This window comes from Podarcis gaigeae (assembly GCF_964106915.1).
Source record: "Podarcis gaigeae genome assembly, chromosome: 10".
Lineage (NCBI taxonomy): Eukaryota > Metazoa > Chordata > Lepidosauria > Squamata > Lacertidae > Podarcis > Podarcis gaigeae.
This window is the reverse complement of record NC_139686.1, coordinates 3164165-3173348: the sequence shown is the minus strand read 5'-3', so window position 1 is coordinate 3173348 and position 9184 is coordinate 3164165. Positions and strand designations below refer to the sequence as shown.

The following is a 9184-nucleotide window of genomic DNA, read 5'->3' as shown; positions in this document are numbered from 1 at the left end:
AGCCTGTGAAATGAGCACAATTGTGCCAATTGGTGTCAAAGAAGGATAGAACTTTCTTTATGTACACTACAGCAGCAGCAAGAATACTCATCGCAAAGCATTGGAAGACACAGGACCTACCCACCGTGGAAGAGTGGCAGATGCAAGTAATGGATTACATGGAAATGGCAGAAATGACGGGCAGAATTCGAGACCAGGGAGAAGAGTTGGTGGAAGAAGATTGGAAGAAATTTAAAACCTATCTACAAAAACATTGTAAAATTTTTGAATGTTGATGACATTGAAATGAATTGAAGAGGTTCTAGTAAAAAAGGTAAAATAAGAATATGAAAGAAGGGATAGATATCAGATAAAAATTAGGATTAAATAATATGTGAGGAAGGTAATTAAGGACAAAATTAATAAGAAGGAATTTGCTAATTAATTTTAAACTGGAATACAAGAAAGGGAGGTGTGAGGAAGTCAAGGAAATACGTTTATGGATGGTAAGAAACTAAAGAGAGAGATTTTTATTTTTAACTTTTTGAATTTTTTAGTGTTTTGTTCTTTTTCTTTTTTCTTGTTTTTTCCCTCCCCCCCCATATATGTTAATTATGATGTGTTTGTAGTGTTTATTTGTTCTGTGTTTTTCTTTATGTAATTTCTTTCTTTGATAAAATTTAATAAAATATCATTTTAAAAAAAATAAAATGAAATGAGCACAATTGTGCGGTAACTGGTGCATTCTTTGGCACTGCCCTTCTTTGGGATTGGAATTCATGTGTGGCAGGAACCCCCCCCCCCCCAATCACTCAGTTTGTACAAACACGACACACACACACTCACAAACGACATAAGCGGCACTTCTGTTATAAATTCATATAAAATCAGCCGTACATCGGATCTGCACCGTTCGACTTTTATTTTACACCATGAGGGAAGGACTATCAAAGGGGGGAGACTTGACACAAGGCAGCCAACACGTCCACAGTGAGCACTGCCCAGTTGGCATGCCAACCTTGATGGTCCTAGACAGAAGATCATTCCATTCACAAAGGACCTGCATATGGAAGTGGATTCAGTACGGACTGAAACACAGGACAGTGACCAGCCCTTCCCTCTGGGGACAGGAAACAGTGAACTCCCCCCTTTGTCTTCAGGAATGTAATCATGGGGAGGGGGAAAGGAGGAACCGGACAGGTGAGAAGACCCTCAGGTTACCACCACAACTCCTCCTCCTTCAGAGAAGTCACACTTCTCTGAGGTCTCTCAGCCCCACTCACCCCACAGAGTGTTTGTTGTGGGGGAGGAAGGGAAAGGAGAATGTGAGCCGCTATGAGACTCCTTCGGGTAGTGATAAAGCGGGATATCAAATCCAAACTCCTCTTCTTCTTCTCCCTGAACCCCTCCTCTGTGTGATGGGTCAATGATGTAGTCATGATGTAGTCTTGGGGGTGTAGCGTGGGGGATTAGCAGCTAATAAAAGTTGGGGTCTTCTTTTGTTGGGGGCTTCCATCTTGTTCCACCTGGGGGCAGGTGGGAGTCCTGTGGCCACGGTCTTCCATCAAGACCAAGCCGACTGGCTGCTCTTTTGCTCTGCTCTTCCTGGCTGGTCTCCTTGTTTCTGGTCCAAGGGATCCTTCAGATTTTGGAATCCGCTTCTGGCTACAATTGTATCGGCTGCTTTGCTGAGCCTCTTGGCTGTTGTGCCTGGACGGGGCCTGTGTCCATGGTCCTTGTCCTGGCCTAAGTCAGAGGCTGGGGTGGGGAGCTGGGATTTGGGGGGAGTCGTTTAACTGCCCCCCCCGTTCCTGGTTTGAACAGCACCAATCCCAAAACACGGAGGGATCTAAGCTCGTGTCTGGGGTGGGGGAGGGGAGGATGTTGCACTTGTCGGGGGGATCCCACTTTGCAGCTGGATCTCTGGGATTAGCCCCTCCCCCACTCTCCTGATCCACTAAAGAAAAGGGGAGGGGGGAAGCTTCCTCTCCCCCCTCAATTCTTTCCCTCCCCTCCTCCTCTCACCCCACCCCACAACCCCAGATCCCGCCCCCATAAGTTCCACCCCTTCCTCCTCCTCCAATCCAGCTTCTGCTGAAGGAATGGGTGGGTGGATGTTGGTTTCTATTTCCCTCACTGAGCAGCAACTGCAGTCACAAGACATTGTTTTGCATTCCATAGAGTTACTGTTGGATTCCCACGGGAATGAGAGACTGGATGTGACGTACACTGGTTTCCTATTTTTCACTGTGTCTCTTGGTGTTCTTTGTTTCCGAGAGGAGTTGCTTCTCTGCTCTCACAGAGGCAAGATGCATGTTTGTATTCTCTCAGCATAGAGTGAAAATAAAATTAAGAATGTGGCACATACTGCTTATCCTTCTGCTGTGTGGATTACTGTGTTTGGGCTCAAGATGAGACGAGCCTGTATCAGCTTCAGATGGGCCGAAGCTGGGCAAAATCTCACATTCTTGGTTATGGGCTCAGAGAAACGGAATCGGACTGAAGAATGGCTGCTAGCAGAGGAACAGAGAGGTACTTCATGGTTCTCATTGATGCATTTCCTGGAAAGGAACACGATTTTCTAGTCCTCGCTCGCCATGGCAGAATGGACTTTGTGAGAGAGCAAATGAGACATTGTTTCAAGGTCTAAAAACCTTGCTGCATGATACAGCATTATTCTTTAAGAACCTTTTTGATATCCTAGAAAGATACCATGCATTCCACAGTCAGCGTTACTCCAAAGGTTGCAAAGGTCCAGAAGATGACTAGATCTTTCTTCATGGTGGATTCAGGCGCAACACACCACTTATGCAACAACAAGTGACTGTTCGTGTCTTTTACACCACAGGAAGGTGCGATTCACCAGGCGGATGACCACACGATCCCCAGTCAAGGCTACGGAACTGTTGTTCTTCACAGTTTGGACTTATCGATACAAGATGTTCTCTACGTTCCAGATGCTTCACACAATCTACTCAGTGTTGCGCAGCTGAATGAACAGAAAATTGATGTTTCCTTCCAGAACAAGAAGTGCACCATCACAAAGAAAAACGATTATGTATTGCATGCTGAATTTGTTGATCGTTTGTCTGTTTTATATTTTGATGATGATGTGCAGGATGAAACTTGTTGCATTGCAGGTTCTAACAAAAGTTTGCATGCAGGATGTATTCATGAATTTCACAGGAAATTTGGTCATTTGCATTTTGAGGCAGTATATAAAATGCCTGCCTTGGTTGAAGGTATGACTATTAAACCCTGCAGGTACCACAGGAAGTGTAAGGCATGCGTAGCAAACAAGGTGAAAATGGCTGTGAAAGGTAAGGTGTCTAGTAGGCAAGCTACAGAACCATACCAGGTTGTTCATGCTGATTTGGTTGGTCCACTGTCGCCCTCTTTGGATGGAAACAGGTACTTCATGGTTCTCATTGATGCATTTTCCAGGTATATTTATGTGTACAATCTCAAGCAGAAATCAGAGACTTTTCTAAGGTTCAAGGAATTCTGTGCTTCTCAGCAGTTTGAAGCTTTTCTAACTGAGGAAGGAATTCAACATGATTTGTCTAGTCCTCGCTCGCCATGGCAGAATGGACTTTGCGAGAGGGCAAATCAAACATTGCTTCAAGGGTTAAAAACCTTGCTGCGTGATGCCAATCTTCCAGAGAGTTATTGGGTGGAATCTTTGGCTTGTTTTGTTTACAGTTATAATCACAGGTTATCTTCAGCGATTGGTTGTACCCCCATGAGAAGATGTTTGGCAAGAAACCTTACATCAAACACATGAGAATTTTTGGTTCTGACATGTGGGTTCACACACCACAAAGCTCCAAGTTAGGCAAGCGTGGATTGCATGGTATCTTTCTAGGTTATCAGAAAGGTTCTTACAGAATAATGATGACTGACTCTAAGACACTTAGGCTCACAAGAAGTGTTGAGTACAATGCCAAGTGGGGGGAGAATGTGGGAATTTTCCAATGGTATCCTGATGACAGTGATGAGACTGAGGATAGGCAACAGCAACAGCAGCAGCAACGGCCACAGCTGCCGCAACAACCTTTTCTTTTACAGGATTTCCAGAGGTTCCTGAAGAAGAAAGGGATAAGACACAAAATTGCAGCTTCCGAAGAAGCATGGAAGAGATGTGTCTGTGTTAGGGTGAACAAAGAATTGCGAAAGGGAATGGAGGCACAATTGCTTAGTTCGCATCTGCCACATGAGTACTGGGCTGAGTCGCTAATGTCATATACTTATACGTGGTTAAGAAAGTTTTCAAAAGAGTTGGGAAGTTCTCCTTTTGAGAAACTGTTCCACAGAAAACCTTCTGTTGCCCATTTCAAGGTTTTTGGGTCTCATGTGAGGACAGAAGCTCCGGGTGGAGTAAAGAATGCCAGAGGCATTTTTGTGGGTTATGAAAAGGGTCTCTACAGAGTAATTTTGTCTGAATCTAGTCAGGTGATTCTCACAAAATTTCTAGAGAGTGCTCCTGAACAGGAGAGAGTGATTGCTCACACATTTCCCACAGGAGATGATGATTCTGATGATGATGATGATGTTGATTTTATTGAATTCAGTAGTACAGATGATGACAGCGATAGCTCAGACAGCTCAGTTGTCACAGTCATTGAGAGAAAATCTCACATAATGACTAGACCCTCAGAGGAGGAGGACGAACCACTGATTACGTTTAGTACTGGTTCTCCAGAGAGTTCAGAGGCTGAACCAGAAAGCAAAGAAGAGCAGCACCTCTTACGTAGGTCTGAGAGAGCAACGAAGGGTGCACCACCCAAGAGGTATTCAAAAGAGTTTGCCAACCTAGCTATTGCAGGTGTTGCTGTTGAAAACGACCAAGGTCAGATTGAAGCTGTGTCTGAGTCAGAGACAAAGGCACAACAGAGAGTTGCTAACCAAGGTAATGCAAATGCACTCATTCCTTGGAAGTCACACAACCAGAGAGGTACATTGGTAAAACCAGTGGTGGGTAGTTCCAAGGGTGGAACTGAAACAACAGGGGAATGTTATACATATAACAACTGTTTGTTTTCTTCTCTGGATCATGCATTGCTCGCTGCACGCATTGATTCTTTAGGGGGAGTATGTTACTATAAAGAAGCAATGCGGAAGCAAGAAGCAGCTAAGCCAGCTGCTGCTGGCTGGAAAGCCAGACAGGATGTTTGTGACTGTTACCATGGAAATAAAGGGGCAGCCCTTTCTCCGTACTGAGCACAGGATATTAGCTCAGTGTGTCACCTGATATATGTACAGGATGTACATGGGTGGAGTTGGAGTTTCTCTCTGTTGTTCGAAGAGTGCAGACATCTTTGTATGTATGGCTGCTAAAGACAGAAATAAAGGCACGTAAATACACTTCTGTCTGTCTGATTCCCCTCCCTGGGGATATGCAGGGAGGAGGAGAAGCAGTGGTGTGTTTTTCTCACAGTCTGGGAAAAATCGCCGATATGGACCTCATCTGTTTTACCTGCCGGGAGTCCCAGGGGGAGGTCAAAAGGAATTCAGCCGGTGCCTGGACAGATAGGCACATACCTCTGACCGAGGCAGAATTCCAACAAGCTCAACTGAAAGAGCACTTTGACATGAAAGATCTTGGTGAGGTAAACAACTACCTATCTCTGGAAATAGAGAGAGATCAAGATGGTAACATTCTAGTACACCAGTCACGGGAAATTGCTGATGTGTTAAGCAAACTAAACCTGATGGATGCTAACCCTGTAGAGACACCGATGACAACAGGTTATCAGGTAGATGACACTGAAGGAGCATTTTCTGACACTACACTGTACAGAAGTGTGCTAGGCAAACTAAACTTCATTGCCAGATGTTCAAGACCTGACATTGCTGTTAGCTGTAATTTGCTAAGCAGACAAGTCAACAATCCTACTGTTAAGGATTGGAAAGCTCTGAAACGCATAGCACGCTATTTGAAAGGCACTATGCATTACAGACTAAGATTTAACAATCAGAAGTCTGTTGGTCTTGAGATATTTGCAGATGCAAGTGACACTACTGACAGGAAAAGTACGTCTGGAGTTTGCTACATGTACAATCAGGGTCTATTTGATTGGTCATGCAAGAAGCAAACAACAGTTAGCTTAAGTACTTGTGAAGCTGAACTGAATGCACTGTCTTATTCACTTAAAGATGGTGAATGGTTGTTACAATTGTGCAAAGACATGAAAATTCCTGTCATATGTCCAATCCAGGTTTACCAAGACAACAAAGCATGTTTGGCTTTGCTGAATTCTGAAGGTTGTAAGCAAAGCACGAAGCATTTGCAATTGAAACTGCAACATGCTAGGGAATGTGTTCAGAAGGGACTCGTAACGGTGTCCTATATGTCAGGTAATGAAATTCCTGCTGATGTATTGTCCAAGGTTGTATCAAGGGATCAACACAGTACCTATGTGCAGAAGTTGGGTTTGTACTGATATTGTACGAACACGCTGCCCAGTGATGTTCACAGAAAGGGGGAGGATGTTGGTTTCTATTTCCCTCACTGAGCAGCAACTGCAGTCACAAGACATTGTTTTGCATTCCACAGTCAGAGTTACTGTTGGATTCCCACGGGAATGGGAGACTGGATGTGACGTACACTGGTTTCCTGTTTTTCACTGTTTCTCTCGGTGTTCTTTGTTTCCGAGAGGAGTTGCTTCTCTGCTCTCACAGAGGCAAGATGTATGTTTGTATTCTCTCAGCATAGAGTGGAAATAAAATTAAGAATGTGGCACATACTGCTTATCCTTCTGCTGTGTGGACTACTGTGTTTGGGCTCAAGATGAGATGAGCCTGTATCAGTTTCTGATGGGCCGAAGCTGGGCAAAATCTCACAGTGAGCCCCCTCCCACCCTGCCTGCTTCTCCCGGAAGTGGAGCTACTACTCCGGATTGCTGCTCTGCCCCGTAGCTCATGGGGGGCATTTGGAAAGGGGAGGGAAGAGGCAGGGGACCCCTCCCCCATGGATGTTGCAGGAAAGGAGAATTGGGAGCGAGGACAAAGAGGTAAAGGGGTCGTGGGGGGGGGAAGAGGATCCAGAGAGCCCCAGCTCCCCCAAGCGCCTTCTGTAGGGTCTGGATCCCGTCACGCGTGCTGCGAAGGGGCGGAGATGGGGCGCCCACTCACGAGGACTCCCTGGGGCGCGGAGAGAAGGGCCAGGAAAGGGTTAAGGGGTGCGGGAGGCGCCTGGATAGAGACCCCCTGTCCCTCCCCATCTCATCTTGGGGGGGCAATAGGGACGGAGAGATGGGGGGCGCATGGTGAGGGGTGAGCCAAGGGTGCGTCTGGGTGCAGGGGAGACTCCGGGAGAGAGGAAGGGGGCCAAGGGTGGGCGGAGGAGGAGGGAGGAGACGAGGACTCAGAGACCCCTCCAGCTCCCCCAAGCGCCTTCCGTGGGGCCTGGATCCCAGCACGCGTGCTGCGAAGGGGCGAATATGGGGTGCCCACCCACGAGGACTCCGTGGGGTGCGGAGAAAAGCGGGCCAGGAAAGGGTTAATGGGTGCGGGAGACGCCTGGATAGAGACCTCCCTGTCCCTCCCCCACTCCCATTGGGGGGGCAATAGGGACGGAGAGATGGGGGCGCACGGCGAGGGGTGAGCCAAGGGGGCCTCTGGGTGCAGGGGAGACACCGGGAGAGAGGATGGGGGGAAGGGAAGAGGAGCACTGGGGGGAGGAGATAGGAAGACCAGTCTTTGGGGACACGTTTCCATCGTGGCTTCCTTGGGGAATCTCCGGGGGGGCCACCTTGGCTTATCCCTCCCGCCCAGGTATCGACCCCCCCTTCAGGGCGACCAGAGAGGGATCCCTGGAAAGTGGGGGTCCTGTCCCCCCACCCCTTCCTTCCTGCAACCTCCATGCTCTTCCCACCACATGAGCCCCTGCCCTGTCCAGACACAGCGATTCTGCCTAGTCCACCATTGGTCCCCTGGAGAGGGGAGGAAATCCCGAGAGGAAGAGAGGAGGGGAGAGGCCTTCTCAGAAGCAGCTCTTTGTTTCCGCAATCCCACCCAGGAAGCAGCCAGAAACCTTTTCCTCTCTCTCAGGCTTCCATCTTTAATTGTCTTTTCCACTGTGTGTGAGGATAATGTACACCTGTTATCAGAAACAGGGGTGCAGAGTCCATGGAATGGCTCTCAGGGCTGATATGGAAGTTGCACCTCAAAAGCATTTCTGTTCCTCTTAATCTTCGAAGGCAATGTCAGAGTGACTGACAAGCTGAGATATGAAAGCGACTTCATGAATCTTCCCAGTCAAAGGACCCATTTTCATGATAGACAGTGCCTGGGGCTGGAGGCTCTACACACCAGGTGTGCCTGTGCAGGCCAAAGACTGCCAGTATTAGCACAGGTGAGGTGTGTGTCATTCCCAAATTTACAGACTGTATGTGAATGAGAGTTTGTGGGTGGGATTATAATTTACGGCAACCCTGTGATTTTCTCCACCCATAACATTTCGTGAGCTGATATTGCAGTACAAATTGCAAAATAACCACAAAGAATCACATGATAATAATAATAATAAGGTGGTACCTCGGGTTAAGAACTGAATTCGTTCTGGAGGTCCATTCTTAACCTGAAACTGTTCTTAACCTGTGGTACCACTTTAGCTAATGGGGCCTCCTGCTGCCGCCGTGCAATTTCTGTCCTTATCCTGAAGCAAAGTGCTTAACAAAAAGCACTATTTCTGGGTTAGCAGACTCTGTAACCCGAAGCGCCTGTAACCCGAGGTTCTACTGTAGAAGTTCTAGTATTAGTATTTTCCCCCAGCCGCTCTGGGCAGCTTACAGTACATATAGGTAAAGGTAAAGGGACCCCTGACCATTAGGTCCAGTCGTGGCCGGCTCTGGGGTTGCGGCGCTCATCTCGCTTTACTGGCCAAGGGAGCTGGCGTACAGCTTCCGGGTCATGTGGCCAGCATGACTACGCCGCTTCTGGCAAACCAGAGCAGGGCACGGACACGCTGTTGACCTTCCCGCCGGAGCGGTACCTATTTATCTACTTGCTCTTTGATGTGCTTTCGAACTGCTAGGCTGGCAGGAGTAGGGACCGAGCAATGGGAGCTCACCCCGTCACGGGGATTCGAACAGCCAACCTTTTGATCAGTAAGTCCTAGGCTCTATGGTTTAACCCACAGCGACACCCGGCTGTCTTCTAAATGTCAGATAGTTGCCTGTTTCCTTGCCCTCTGAAGGGAGGG

The 9184-nt window shown here is 47.5% G+C and overlaps 2 protein-coding genes across 2 annotated transcripts in view; one reads left to right on the top strand and one right to left on the bottom strand.

Annotated features, from left to right (window-relative positions):
* LOC310826007 (uncharacterized protein) overlaps window positions 1–9184 on the bottom strand; it is a 151648-nt gene that overhangs the window by 32976 nt on the left and 109488 nt on the right. The gene's annotated exons all lie outside the window — the stretch shown is intronic.
* Window positions 1–9184, top strand: part of LOC310825821 (uncharacterized protein) — a gene marked incomplete at its 3' end in the record, with an annotated part of 142408 nt that overhangs the window by 54949 nt on the left and 78275 nt on the right. Inside the window, exon 2 of the mRNA XM_083699642.1 lies at window positions 8181–8335. The remainder of the gene's footprint in view (window positions 1–8180; window positions 8336–9184) is intronic.